This window comes from Microcaecilia unicolor, chromosome 9 (genome assembly GCF_901765095.1).
Source record: "Microcaecilia unicolor chromosome 9, aMicUni1.1, whole genome shotgun sequence".
Classification (NCBI taxonomy): Eukaryota; Metazoa; Chordata; class Amphibia; order Gymnophiona; family Siphonopidae; genus Microcaecilia; species Microcaecilia unicolor.
The window spans coordinates 59,550,860-59,566,047 of record NC_044039.1 but is presented as its reverse complement, the minus strand read 5'-3'; the positions used below and the strand labels follow the sequence as shown (position 1 = coordinate 59,566,047).

The following is a 15,188-nucleotide window of genomic DNA, read 5'->3' as shown; positions in this document are numbered from 1 at the left end:
AAGTCTCTGGTGAGGCCCCATTTAGAACACTGTGTGTAATTCTGGAGACCGCACTTAAGGAAAGATATAAACAGGATGGAGTCGGTCCAGAGGGCGGCTAAAAAAAACTGGTGAGTGGTCTCGGTCATAAAACATATAGGGACAGGATCATGAACCTCAACATGTATGCACTGGAAGAGAGGCAGGAGAGAGGGGATATGATAGAGACATTCAAATACCTCAGTGGCATTAATGTACGAGAGGTATCAATTGAAGGAAACTTCTGGAATGAGAGGGCATAAGATGAAGTTAAGAGGAAATAGGCTTAGGATGAATCTGAGGAAATACTCCAGGTGGAGGTCGTGGAAACGAAGACTGTGTAAGTTTAAAAAGGTGTGGGACAGACACGTGGTATCTCTTAGGAAAAGGAGGAGTTAGTGGTTACTGAAGATGGAAAGACTGAATAGCTGACAGCATATAGGATACCTATAGAGGAGGTATCCTTGAAAAAGCCGAAATGGCGAAACACGAAGTAGTGTCGGACAACATATCCCCCAGAGAACAGACTTGCTTAAGTGCTGCTATAGCGTTAACCTGATTAACGTATATACATAAAGTTTATATAAGGGATACGCCTAATGGAGATACATCAATAGGTTTAATATAAAATAAAAATAAATAAAAATAAAAAAACAAATTAGGGAGACCAGTGACGATTGGAGAAGTGGAGGCTAAAGCTATAAAGTGCCCCATGACTCTGGCAACTGAGGTCTTCAAAAAATTGTGCTAGATATAATATCACAAGTCCATAGTATAAACTGTGAGTGCTACTATTGTTTGGTCTTGTGCTGAGTTTAGAGCCTTAAGGATGTTTATTGTCAAAAATAATAATGCATGTGATGCCAAGAAGGCCCATAACTTGAACCCTGTCTACACCAACTTATGTTTTGCAGACGCTTTCAAATATACCGGGATCTTGAGTCACTCCAGTGTATGTGGGAGCTCCCCAGGGCAAGTACCACAGACATAGCACCCCTATAACACCATTGTCCCAAGGCCTGAGTATGCAGCTACCCTGCTTACAGTGTGCCCACAATCCCCATATCGACTAGAATGTGTTGCAGCCAACTCCCAACCTATGAGATGGCATGGAAGGGGGGGGGGGGGGGGGGGAGATGCTATTTGGTCAGCATCCTTCAGTGACCAATAAAAAAGTGCCTAGTGTGTCACACATAACTACCAAGCACATTGCAGCCGCTATGGTAGGGGAAATAAAACAGTAACCCACAACACCCACAGTGGAAACTGAACCCACATCCCCTGCATTCAGGGAACACAGCCTAACCCTTATGCCCATGGAGGAGAGACTCTGAAATCTCCATATTAGGCCCACAACCCCCGCTATGGAAACTCCCACCTATGTGTACACTCCCCTTCCCCTCCCAGGCACCCCCAAAGTATGGCTATGAGTCATGGGATGATGTGCACAGCCATCAGTGAGGGCATTAAAACAGCTAGCATCTGTATCCAAGAGATAGATGCTCCCTAACCTAGGTTTCCTACCTTAAGTACATAAGTAGTGCCACACTGGGACAGACCAAAGGTCCATCAAGCCCAGCATCCTGTTTCCAACAGTGGCCAATCCAGGTCACAAATACCTGGCAAGATCCCGAAAAAGTTCAATACATTTTATGCTGCTTATCCCAGAAATAGCACTGGATTTTCCCAAAGTCAAATTAATTATGGTCTATGGACTTTTCCTTTAGGAAGCAGTCCAGACCTTTTTTAAACTCCGTAAAGCTATCCGCCTTTACCACATTCTCTGGCAACGAATTCCAGAGTCTCTGTTCTGATGCTTCCTTGCCCACAACCAACATGGCTGAGGGCTTAGGAAGATGCACAAACAGCTGCTTCTTATATACACACTAGTAAAAAAAAGGCCCATTTCGGACAGAAATGAAACGGGCGCTAGCAAGGTGTGCCTCTGAGTGTGTGTGTTTGAGAGAGTGTGTGTAAGAGTGACTGTGTGAGAGTGAGAGACAGAGTGAATGTGCGAGTGTGTGTGTGAGAAAGACAGAGTGTGTGGCAGGGGCCCCCCTCCATCTCCCGGCCTCCTTCCCCCTTCCCCCTGTCTTCCTTCCCCCTTTCCCGTCCCCCTCCAGTTTTTCCTCCGCTCACCCCTCTTGAGAAAGACAAAGCAAAGTCAGAAAAAGTGCAAAGAGGTCTCAAGGGCTCCGTCTTTACTACATACAAAGCAGCGATTCTTCCGCACCCTTAGGCTATAGTGGGCCCGTCATCTTCCCTACATAATTTCGTCCACACTCCCTTTCGGCTGGTTGAGCCAATGAGCATACGTTACAGGGGCCGACGAAGACAGCCAATAGAACGGCAGGCATTCTACAATCAAGCTGTGCGAGGCTGGGCTAGGCTGGAGCATTGTCTCTATTCGCTGCTCCGCCCTTTAGATACACAAACACACACACTCAGACGTACGCGCGTGCACGATAGGGTTGTGTGCGTGCCCTAGGCGGTATTGCTAGCGCAGAGACTTTGCTGACTGTCTGTTCTCCCTCGCTTTTGCACTGCGTTCAACCTGCGGCGTGGGGAAGCGCCTTGGGTAAGTGTCTGTGAGGAGCATAGAGCAGACTGCCTGCCGCGCCCCGTAACCGGCTTCTTCCTTTGGCAGTAGCTCTTTTCGACCAGGTAAGTGCTCAAGGAGTTCTTGTGTAGGCGGAGGAGGAGGGTGTGTGCCTTATGCCATCGCTCCCGGGTGGGGGAGGCATTGCTCTCTCTCCCCACTCGAGGTGCCTCTTGTGTGACAGGATCCATTGCTGCTCTTGCTACAGGTTGTGTCTTTTGGGTTGGTCCGCCCGGGTATGTGAAGCAGCAGGTAAACGTGAACTTCCTAGCAAATGGTGGCAGAGAGCTACTGCTGCTTGTTGCATCGGTGCATCTTATAGTTGTTAAAAGCTCATGTTATGTGTTTGTGTGCGTACTTGTATAGAATCAGGATCCTTATTTGATGGTCTGTATTTAAGTGGGGGAGAATTTCACTTATTTTTCAGACAGGTTTTATTTTTCGGTTGTAGGCGGTTCTCAACGTTTGCTCCACCCTCGATGTCATGATGTTTGATGCGAGGGCGGGGCCTGGTGGCTTCACCACCACGAACCTTCGAACCTGAAGGAACTGTTGTCAGTGGCTTGGCTTCACTGACGTCAGTGTCCTCAGAACGTTGAGGGTGAGTTTTATTATAGTAGATTTACACATTCACTGCAACAGTGGACATTGGAGGGGAGTCAAGAGAAATCAACTATATACAACTAGAAATGTCCAGAGTACCTGAATGTAACTCACCTTGAGCTACTACTGAAAAAGGTGTGAGCAAAATCTAAATAAATAAAATAAATATGGAGTATATATATGCAGAGGGAAAGGGAGGATATATATATGTGGAGGGAAAAGAACTGTTAGGCACATGTCTGTTTTCTCACAATAGCAACCAGTTAAGTAGTAACTAACAGGTGAACTCACTCATAGGAGACACTAGATTTTCATCTGCGTTCAGAGGGCAGGGGAAAAGAGTAGCCACTAGGCAAGAGGAGCTTGCAGGGGATGAAGAGCAGGAACTGTTACTGGAGAAGCGGCGTCCCCCCCACTGGAATATGCATGTATGCCCTACTACAGGAAATCATGTAATTGCCCTTATTTTCCTATTAGGCTTCTCATAGTAATGGAAGACATTAGGGCTCAAAGGGGGTTTTGGGATGGCGATGCCAAAGTTGTTCAACAATGCTTGACTGACATTTTTACCAGTGTGTACATGACCTATGATAGCTTTATATGCTCGTGAGATGTATAATTTTAGATTACTGCTAATGCTGATTCTCTTTGTACAAATTTAGAAAAATTAATATTTTGTCATGTTTCTTCTGACATCATGTCATTTGAAATTTGTTTTAACAAGTTTAGCCACATTCTATGAAAGACACCTTTTTCCACTAAATAAATGTACTTCCTAATTACGTTTAAACAGTCAAAAAACTGTAACATCTAACAATTAACAGACTTTTTGTAATTCACTATTGCCCAACTAATTTAAAAATTCAGATTAAGTATGTCTTGTAAATATTCAATTTTAATTCTACAGGGATTCTGATTGTTTTAACAGAAACTGCATGCTTATGCTGTACAGAAGACCCACATTAATAGAATACCGGTGTGCTTCTTTCCCGGGGGCATCCCGCCTACTGCACAATGAGATTTATTTTGATTGTATATATTTTTTTGGCAGGTGGATACCTCAGATGCAAATGGTTCCTCTGAATTTAAGCGCAAGAAAGATTAGAAAATGAAGAACATAGCTTGCATGAAACTTGTCTGTGTGTGTGATTTTTTTTTTCTTTAACATGGGCCACGTGGCAGCTGCACCAAAGTGCAACACATCAGTGGGGCCCTAAAACACAGAGCAGACATTGCAATAAGCAGCGTACTAATCTTCAGAAAGGACTGCCTGTGAGTGTGAGAATACTGAAACGTTCTCCAATCTCTGGCTCCTGGGCTCACACTAGCTTTGGCCTCTGTACCGAGGCTCCAAATCACTTGAGTCCAACTCCTTGCAGTTGCTGAGCCGCCACCTGAGTAACTCCTGTGCCAATGGAAATGAAAGAGGAAGAATCAAGAGAGACCATCACCTCTCTTAGTGGTGATGTCGTGTGTGGTGGGCATGGAGGAGACTACATTCAGGCAGGATGGTGTGTGTTGTGTGCGTGCCAGCACGCTATAATACACTGCTGCAGTCTGGGAAGAGTGAGCAGCCGACTAGCAACAAGCAGAGCAGAATGAACAGTAAAAAGGTAGGCATCTGTTTTACCATGGGTTTTACCATGGGTGCAAGGGTTATTACCTGTATATTTGGGGTATTATCCAGGCCTAACAAACCACTTTGGTTCAGGCTCTGATATGACATGAAAACTGGCAAGGCCCAATTCTGGGTGACTGTAAGTTGAACTCCAGTGTGACTCAAGAACTCGTGATCTTTTGAGAAACGCTGGTGCAAGCAATATGAGGAAGGGGTGGAGGTGCAAAATAGCTGACCACCAAGGTTTAGCAATGTGACAGTTAGCAGATGTTCAGGAGAAAGACGGAACCATGTAGTTCCTCGGGAAGATGACCAGGCTTCCAAGAAATGTACCCAACTTATTATCATATAGCCTATCATATGTAACCAACTTATTATCATATATCCAATAAGTGCTAACCATGATATTATCATAGCCAATAAGTGTGTTTATTGTCATACTACCTATGAATAATTTGTTTCCACCATGAAGGTATAACAGTGATTGTATTTCCTACTTCGAGGGAGATCTGGATTGCGAATACCTTTGTATAACAACTGTTCTCTCCAAAGCAATTACCAATTGTAACTGTATTTGGTAAGTTACTAATAAAAGAGTTGAATTGCTTTCTCAACTGCACGTAGCCTCAGGTGATTTATTTCCCTCTAACAAATTACAAGTGGCTGGCCCATTAGTATTTGGGAGGAGGGATAAATTCACTCTAAAATTCATTGGTGACACCCGACGTCGATTGGGGGATTGTGGACGCATGAGCCTCTGGTTGACTTGTTTTTCGGGTCCCAGTAAGGAGTGCCCTGATTCGTGCCGCGGGATATTCAGGGTCACTCGGGTGTAGAGGACAGACAAGGCCTTGCTTCGAGTCGCGAGACTTCAAGCCCCTTCGTCATAAGGACTGTTCGTACCAGTTCGAGCTTGTGATAAACACAGTGTCTGCCCTTACATGAGGAGGCCGCCAGAGGGCGCTCTTCCACTGAAATCTGGAAAATGCCCATTCTGGTCACTAGAGGGAGCTCCCGGGGATCGAGCTGAGTATTGGCATGTATGGGCCAGTAGAGGGAGCTCCAGAGAGATAGCTGGGGGAGTGAGAAGAGACTTCCGGACCCAGATCTTTCTAGAACCAGAGGGGCGAGGTCTCAGGAGGGGGGGGAAGTTTATTGGACACTTCATAAATAGCTTCCTCTCAGCAGAGGAAGGAGGTTTTGCCCGAAAGAGAGGTTTTTGCCCGAGGGAGAGAAGATGGGAGCCTGGAGGCCTGAAGCCTGGATTGTGTGATCCCGGTGCTGTGGAGGAAGGACTGTGTGTCCGAGAAGCTGAAGCAGGCTGAAAGTCCTGGGGTAAGGGAAGACCCCAAAGTATAGAGGTTGGAACTGGGAAAGGTTTAAAGTGACCAAACAGCCGTGGGGTGGAGGATAGGACCGTAAGGTCAAGGTGAATAAAGTGTGTCCTATCCAGGGGAGGTGGCTGTTATACCCTGAGACCCAGATGTCCCCAGTAAATGGTCTCAGGGGGGTGCTTCACAGTCAAAGAATAAGAGTTGGAAAGCCAGGTTCCCAAAAGATTGTAACCAAGCTCTAATAAACTGAATTTACATGCAACCTGCTAATTTGCATATTTTTGGCAAGCAGAGGAAGCTGTGTATCTTCCAGAGAAGGGTGGCCCAGGGGGCCCCACTAGAAGAACTGGGAAGGTGGATTGGTTACCAGGAGATACAGCGGGGAGGCCGGGCCAGGACTGAAGGTTAATGAAGAGGTCACCCTGAGGTAAAGGTGAGGACCAAACATAAAGGCCCGAGTCAACGGAGACAGAGAGAACTCTGGTCTCAAGGTGGTTCCCTGAAGCAAAGGGCTGGTGTGGCAGGAGCCACTAGAGGGCCACTGCACATCAGAGAGCACCCCTGGGGGCTTACAAATGGCACTATCCCAGATGGGACCTTGTTGAAATAACCACCTGAAGACAAGGACATCAGAGAATCCCTGCTACCCTTGGCCGTTGAATATAACTGTCTGAAAGCTGAAGCCAAGGGAAGAGCAGAGGGTTGATTGGACCCAGGTGATAATTGTATCCCCAGGGAAGTGGGCAGAAAGGCCAACAGACTACAGGCCAGTTCTGGGGGGCCAGAGAACTCAAAGTGAAGCAGAGAGGAACAGCATCAGTCTCCAGAGGAGGTTTCCTGTGTGGCGATAGTGGGAGCAGTCAAGTTCCAGAGGCAAGTCGGCGGAGTTCCACAAGGTCTCCTGTGTGGAGATAGAGGGAGCAGTCGAGTTCCGGAGGCGAGGCAGCAGTGTTCCATGAGGTCTCCTGTGTGGGGATAGGAGGAGCGGTCAAGTTCCGGAGGCGAATTGGAGGAGTTTCAGAGCCCAGACGAGTGGCCAGAGTGTGGAGGTGGTGTCCAGGAGATTCCTGAAGCCCGTCGAGAGGGCCCACGCTGACAAAGGCGCATTACTCGCCTACCCAGGTAAAGGGTACCTAGGGGGGAGGCGAGGGAGGATCCAGTAAGCTGAGAGGAGCAGTTCATGTAAATGATAGAAAGGCTTGTTCTTGTGGAGATTCTGGTACGAGTTTAAGAAGTAGAGCAAGTGTAGGACCAGGGAAAAAGACAGTCCGCACTTGGATATCTCTCTTGTGTTGCAGGCTACATCCCATCAGACGGTCGAGAAGGACGTCGGAGCCATGGGAGGGCGGAGACGGTTCAAACTGAAGAGAAAAGTCCAGAGGCCCGAGGAGCCGGAGCCCAAGTCGCCAGCAGAAGGAATGGACATAGCAGAGTTGGACACCATGATCCAGGTTCTGGGACTTGGAGGGGGACTGTGTTCAGAGACTGTTGGGACATTGTTTAAGCCTGAAGGGGTGTCTGGGGAAGACAGGACCCCGAGAAAAAGAGAAGTGATTGAGCTAGAGTGTGACCAATGTGGGGAAATGGGCCATGTTGGGGAGTGGTGTCTGGCAGTAGGCAGTTCAGAGGATGAACTGGGAGACTGGGAGGAGATAGGGAATCCTACAGTCGGTTGGTTGGGGTTACGTGACATGGCAGGTGAGAGGAAGCCCAAAGGCCATGGGAGTCGGGAGGTGACCCCTTCCTCAGGGGCAGACTGCATGGTTAGGCTGGAAACCCAAGGGGAAAGAGGTGTCTGCAGGGAAGAGGGTCAGGAGGAACCCGCTGCAGGGAAAGCACCCAATGTCCCAGGAAGAGGGGTGGCCACAAACCGGAAAAGTGCCAAGAGGGAGGATGGGTGCCTGGGCAAGAAAGGAAAGCCCCCGTTGCAGGATAGTGAAAGTCCTGGTAAGAAGGGTAAACCCTCTAAGAATGGGAAAGGGGGTGTAGGCCCAGGTGAAAACTTCCCAGGTGACAGGTTAAAGAGTAGTCTTGATTGTGGAGGGGAAGTCAATGTCCACTGTGAGCAGGGGGGTGAGACAGCTGAAGATAAAGTAGGCTGCCCAGGCTACGGTGAGGACCGGGCAGTATTTCCATGGGGTGGGGAACCAGGGAGCGTTGCCCCAAGGGAGAAATACTGGGAGGCCCGGGAAAAGAATGAGAACCCGCTGTTAAAATCTCTTACAGAAAATGTCTAGCAGTTAGAAGGGGAATTACAGGCCCTCGGTAAACCGGGGGAAGTCTACAGGCACCCGGAGCAATGTCTGAGGGAGGTCCTGGAACTAAACAAAGGACTAATGGTAACTTTAGTGGGCCATATACAGCAGCAGCAGGAGGCATCCCAGGAGGCGATGGAAAATAGTCTGAGGGAGAATAAACAGAAATGGATCCTCTTCGAGTCAGCTTGTAAGGAGGAGATGGCTGCTTCAAGGCAGGCCTTAGAGGCCAAACTGGCAGAGTCCCTTAAGCAGAAGGAAGGCTGTGAGGCACTGCTAGCCACGGTTAGGGCTGAGCTGCGCACAGAAGTTAAGCTAAGGGAGGAAAGGGAAGCAGAAGTAGCCCAGCTTACAACTACCTTGAAAGAGACCCAAGCCTTACATGAGACCCAATTAGCTAAGCTGCAGTCCACCCATGAACAGGAGATAAGGGACCTCACAGACAAATTGCAACAAGACCAGGAGCAGAGGGTATCCCTAATTACAGCTGAGTTTCAGAATGCTTGCCAGGAGTAGCATAAAGAGCGGGAGGCCCTGAGGGAAAATATTAGGGAGATGGGTAAACTACAGTACACAGCTATAAGAGAGCTGAGGGGGAGTTTAACCCAGGTAAAGGCTTGGCTGGGAGAATTAAAGGGCCAACAGGAAAGTCAGCTGGGGGAAGTACAGCAGGGGTATGATAGAGCTGTGGTAGAGTTAACTGTGGCCTTGCAGCAGACCCAAGCTGAGTGGGCTGTAGAGAGACAGCAAGCCAAAGAGACCACAGAAAGGGCAGAAAGATGCAGGGAGGCCATGGAAGAGAAGTGCAGAGTGCTGACCCTAGCAGTTGATGTGCTCTTCCAAGATGGGCAAGGGAGGTTAAGAGAGCTTCAGGAAGCCCACTCCTGCATTGTAGCCCTACAGGAAAAGCTCAAGGGGAAGGAGCGACCAGGAGGGGTCAGTCAACTCCTACCCATGAGTAAGGGTCAGGATAGGGAGAGTCAGAATGACCCAGGAGGTGTTAAATTAAGTAAACTCCTATCCATGAGTAGAGGTCAGGATAGGGAGAGGCCGAAGGGCCCTGTTAAACCCACACGGAGAGGTGGTGTAAAGTTTAAAGTGGATGAGAAACCCCAGAAGGGCAAGCAGAAAAGGGAAGAGGCTGCCCAGGGGAAGGGAAGGCTCCGGCCCCAGAAGAAAGGGTTGATCCTAGGGCCCAGATACCACACAGTAGAGTTGGGGGATGAAAGAGCTCCTAGGCAGGGGACCCCGGCTCAGGAAGGGTGCCAGGGGGAGGCTAGATCACCCAGAGGCTGGGGGGAGTCTTGTGCTAAAAGTGGTTATCCTAGTCCAAAAGGGAGGAATAGGAAACACTTAAAAGTCTCAGGGAAAAGGAGACTTAGAACCCTACACACAACCCACAAAGGTCAGTCAGGGCCTAGTGGGCGAAGAAGTACAGCCCAGGGTTGTAGAAAACAGGAGGGTAGGCTTAGAAGTTGCCCTGAGGGGATAAGAAAACTAGGTTTTAGGAAAGTACACCGAGGCCTAGGAAGGCATAGAAAGAAAGGATTAGGGATTTTTAAGTTTCTAGAGCAAAGCAGAGCCTTTGTGGTAAGGCGGACCACTGGGTACAAAGCCTTCCTGAGAATCCCTCCTAAGTGATAGGGGAGAGAAGGAACCTGACCCCGAGATGAGTTAGGGGAGTCAGGAATTGCTGCTCCTCAAAGAAGAGATTTGAGGGAGCAGCAATATCTTAAGGGTGGGGGTATGTGATAAACACAGTGTCTGCCCTTACATGAGGAGGCCGCCAGAGGGCGCTCTCCCACTGAAATCTGGAAAATGCCCATTCTGGTCACTAGAGGGAGCTCTCGAGGATCGAGCTGAGTATTGGCATGTATGGGCCAGTAGAGGGAGCTCCAGAGAGATAGCTGGGGGAGTGAGAAGAGACTTCCGGACCCAGATCTTTCTAGAACCAGAGGGGCGAGGTCTCAGGAGGGGGGGAGGTTTATTGGACACCTCATAAATAGCTTCCTCTCAGCAGAGGAAGGAGGTTTTGCCCGAAAGAGAGGTTTTTGCCCGAGGGAGAGAAGATGGGAGCCTGGAGGCCTGAACTGTGTGATCCCGGTGCTGTGGAGGAAGGACTGTGTGTCCGAGAAGCTGAAGCAGGCTGAAAGTCCTGGGGTAAGGGAAGACCCCAAAGTATAGAGGTTGGAACTGGGAAAGGTTTAAAGTGACCAAACAGCCGTGGGGTGGAGGATAGGACCGTAAGGTTAAGGTGAATAAAGTGTGTCCTATCCAGGGGAGGTGGCTGTTATACCCTGAGACCCAGATGTCCCCAGTAAATGGTCTCAGGGGGGGGGGTGCTTCACAGTCAAAGAATAAGAGTTGGAAAGCCAGGTTCCCAAAAGATTGTAACCAAGCTCTAATAAACTGAATTTACATGCAACCAGCTAATTTGCATATTTTTGGCAAGCAGAGGAAGCTGTGTATCTTCCAGAGAAGGGTGGCCCAGGGGGCCCCACTAGAAGAACTGGGAAGGTGGATTGGTTACCAGGAGATACAGCGGGGAGGCCGGGCCAGGACTGAAGGTTAATGAAGAGGTCACTCTGAGGTAAAGAGGAGGACCAAACATAGAGGCCCGAGTCAACGGAGATAGAGAGAACTCTGGTCTCAAGGTGGTTCCCTGAAGCAAAGGGCTGGGCAGGAGCCACTAGAGGGCCACTGCACATCAGAGAGCACCCCTGGGGGCTTACTAGCTGCAGGATTCCCTGTACCTGGCCATGATAGGAGTGTCGGTTCAAGCTGCAGGATCCCCGACACCATAGTTCGCTTGTCCTGGTAAGGACAAAGATTGGTGAGTTTTAACTTTTTAAATTTTGTTCTGTTAAGTTCCAAATATTGTTTAGATTTCTAAGACAGTGATACCTTTAGTTCTGTTTATAGAATCAAGCTTTCCAGTGCTAGATAATCTGTTCCTCACACATTGTTTGACATTATGGCTACACCACTGAGATTGTGTCTAAATATTTCCCTGAAGAAAAGAGGGACCTTGCAAAATTTAATGATAAATGGACAAATGGAATAAGAAACAGGCTGATTTGTGCTGGCCCCAACAAGGTTCCTTTGACTACAAAATATTACGAAAACTAATTCAATATAGCGAGTCCTTTAAAAAAGGTAAATCTCGTCGCAAACACTTACAAACTATAAATAAATGGATTTTGGTGGCGGACAGAAAGCAGGAATCACATTCTTTGCCCAATTCTTCCACCTTTCCCCCACCTCCACCTGTTAACCCCACTGCTCCAGCATCCTCACCATCATATGAAGACCTTTCCAAGGTTTCAAAAGTACTCGCCTGTGGCACAGCGGTGGGCTATAAAAAGGTGTACCCTGATCTTGATAGTGAGGCCGCTTCATTGCCAGAGCCCATCAAACCCGATATCATTGTTCGCCGTGGCGAACCATTAACTGTTCAAATCAAGGGCGTTGTAGATTTATCCCCTATGCCCTCCCCGACACCGGTTGAGCCCAACTTGGACTCGCCTCCCATGTCTGTCCTGGATGCTGTGTCCAATCTCGTCCCTCTGCCTTCCTCAGAGGATGATATTCCTTCCATGCCCATACTTACCCCTGAACGCGTACACCCAGTCCCAAATGAGAGCACTAACACGAAGACGCGCCTCGAAAACACCATTGCCAGTCTAGAACGAGATATACAGGGTTTGGAACATGAGGTGACCAACTACTGGCTACTTCATACCCCTAAACTCACTGCTGAGCCACTTCCCCTACCCCAGTCCGTCATCGCTGACCACACCAGAACCAAGACTCTCCTGGGGGCTAGACCCAAACTCACTTCCACAACACAGAAGATGACCTCTATTTATGACTCCATTAAAGCTAGAGGTGATGGCCATGCCACACTATTGGGATACACTGGGACAGTCCCTACTACCCCTAATGAATTTGTTGCCCAACAGGAGGATTCCTGGTATTGGGTCCTGCCCTGGTCTGATAACCTGGCCGCTTGGTCTGAGTCCCTGTACCCTCAAGCTGCTACTGTCCCCTGTGAGGGTTCAGTACAAACAGCCACGCTAAAACTTGCTAAAGACCTCATTCATTCATACCCCATTTGGGATAAATATGAGAACAAATTTCCCCCACCTATGTCTGAATCCCCATTAAAACTACTTCCCAGATGTCTGCGGGTACCCCACACACTGAATATGTCCCTTACAGTAACATAGATCTAAATAGCCTTGCTCAACAATTACCCAACCTCACTGATGGGGGTAATAAGTGGATACGTAAGTTCGAAGAATCCACTATGGGCACGACCCTTGCCATAGGCGACATTAAAGCATTACTAGGACGTATCCCCCAAGACAATGTCTTGGACCTTTTTTCTACTGCATGTCTCGCTAATGTTGCCACTAGTAATGAGTGGGATGGTGATGAGCTAGACACTATTAAAGTTAGGTTGTTTAATGCCATTCGTTATTGATTTCCCACGTATAAGGACTTTTCCATCCTTACTTCTCAGCGCTGGGAACCTACAGAACCCATAGAGAAATACATGCTTAAACTGCAACAGTTGTACGAAGATGAAACTGAAGAGCATTTCGATGCTCCGAATAGCCTCCCAGTGTTTTATCACCTTTTTAAAGATACTCTACCGGCCAAAGTTAAGGAGGGTCTGGACAACACTGTTGGCATTTCCCAGAAACAATGGCCTGAGATGAAAGAACAGGGGCGGAGAAATAACCTCTGTTTGCATCCACGGTAAAACTTTGACATTTTCTGCCGTTCCTGCGGTTTTGTTGCAGTTTACCGCATTAACCCGCTCCTGTGTCATTCTCTACTTGAGACAATGAAAGGTTAGGCGACATGCCTAAGGATATAGGACGCTGCAGTGAGATTTGACCCTGGCTTCTCATCCCACTGCTGTATTAGGCTACTTCTCTACTCATGCCCCTCAAAAGTCTTGGTTGACAAGTATCTATTTCATTTCATTTTCCCACCCTCTCTCCTTCTCCTATCTAGCCCAGCCATTGCTGTGTTATTTATTTTATGCTGGAAGCTGATTCATTGCCTCATTATGGATAGATGGTCTATACATTTGTAAATAAATAAAAATTCTCAGCCAGCAACCATAGACTGTGGCTCCTGCTGGAATCCAGTATAAGTACACCTGGAGTCTGGAGTCCACAATTCCGGGAATAACATGTATAGAATGTTTGTACGTTTGGGAAGCTTGCCAGGTGCCCTTGGCCTGGATTGGCCACTGTCGTGGACAGGATGCTGGGCTCAATGGACCTTTGGTCTTTTCCCAGTGTGGCATTACTTATGTACTTATGGGTACAACCTTTTTTTACAGTTATCAGATTTAAAAATATACATTTTACTTTTTTAAAATACTATGAACAAAAATAAATTTCTGCTCCTTTTTAATGTCAAAAGGAAAGACTTACAAAGATGAAATGCAATCTGAGATCCCATCAGACCAAACAGTTCTGAAATGCTTCTAAAAAGGTTATATTTAAGACTCCCCAGCTATTGAATTCCCTAACAGCCTGGTAAGTATTTTCCAATACTTGCATACCACAGCAGGCCAGACTAGTAAACACCTTTGACTTGTAACCAGTCACTCTTGATTTTAATAGAACTACCCATATACGCTTTGAGTGGAACTATCCATATCCTTTACTGCCAGTCACATCTGAGTACAATGAACTCTGCATATCTTATGGCCATCTCTAAGAAAACTAGACGTAGCTAATGAGTTTCATAATCACACAACTTTGAAGAAATTTTGAACACTTTTCAATACATTTTTTCTTCACTTATCATGCTGAACTAAAGCAATCCCTGGCTCCTGACTTAGATGAATTACATAAAAGACACACTACAAAGGTTTTAAATGGGAGAAGTGCAGAAACTAGTTTAGTCCCCTCCTGGTTTTGCTTTCTTATCATTTATATATACATGAGTTCATTTCAAAACTCAGAAATAAAGTCACACCATCTTTTGTATCCCAGCATGTCTGTAGGTTCCATGTCACAATCTTGATAGTTCTATAGTTTGGAACTGTCACGAAATGCTTGAGCGCTACCCCTAGCATCCACCTGGAGGGTCTGTCCCAGCACTGCCCAGGCCTGTTCAAACCTGCTCCTATATCGGCATACCCTCCAACTGCCTGCTGGGTCCCGCTGGCCTCTGGGCAAGTTTCCCACCTGCAAGTTATTTCCTCGGTGGTCTCTAAGGACACTGGGGTCAAGATCCCAGGAGTAACACCGTTCCTAGAAAATACCCACAGACCAAGAACACAAACCACCAGGATTCTTAATCAGTCCAGGACAACAGAGCTGATAAACTGATAGGTCTTGTGTCAGAAAAATAACAGGAATGAACATTAAAACTAAAAAAATACTGTCTTACTACCTTAAGTAGTGCCTGGGGAGTTCAGGAAAAATAAATGCTCATAGGATTTGAACAGGGTCTCACTGCGGAGACTTCACTCTCCACACTCCCACTGAGACTGGGGAATTCCAGCATATTCTGGCTGGATCTTAAATTTCAGGGCCAATCAGGGCCAGAGCATTAACATTAAGGGTATTTGGCCAATAGCATTGCAAGTTACTTTCCCTCGGGGGGGGGGGGGGGGGGGTTCTCTTTTCCCTTGGAAAATAAGCTGAAAGGAAAACAACTGCAGCTTTAAAGCAAAGGACAGGCACAACCTGCTGGCCAATTAATGGAAATGCACTGAGAGGGAAAAAGAT

General features: G+C 47.5%; 1 protein-coding gene across 1 annotated transcript in view; it reads right to left on the bottom strand.

Annotated features, from left to right (window-relative positions):
• IPO8 (importin 8) overlaps window positions 1-15,188 on the bottom strand; it is an 882,901-nt gene that overhangs the window by 586,256 nt on the left and 281,457 nt on the right.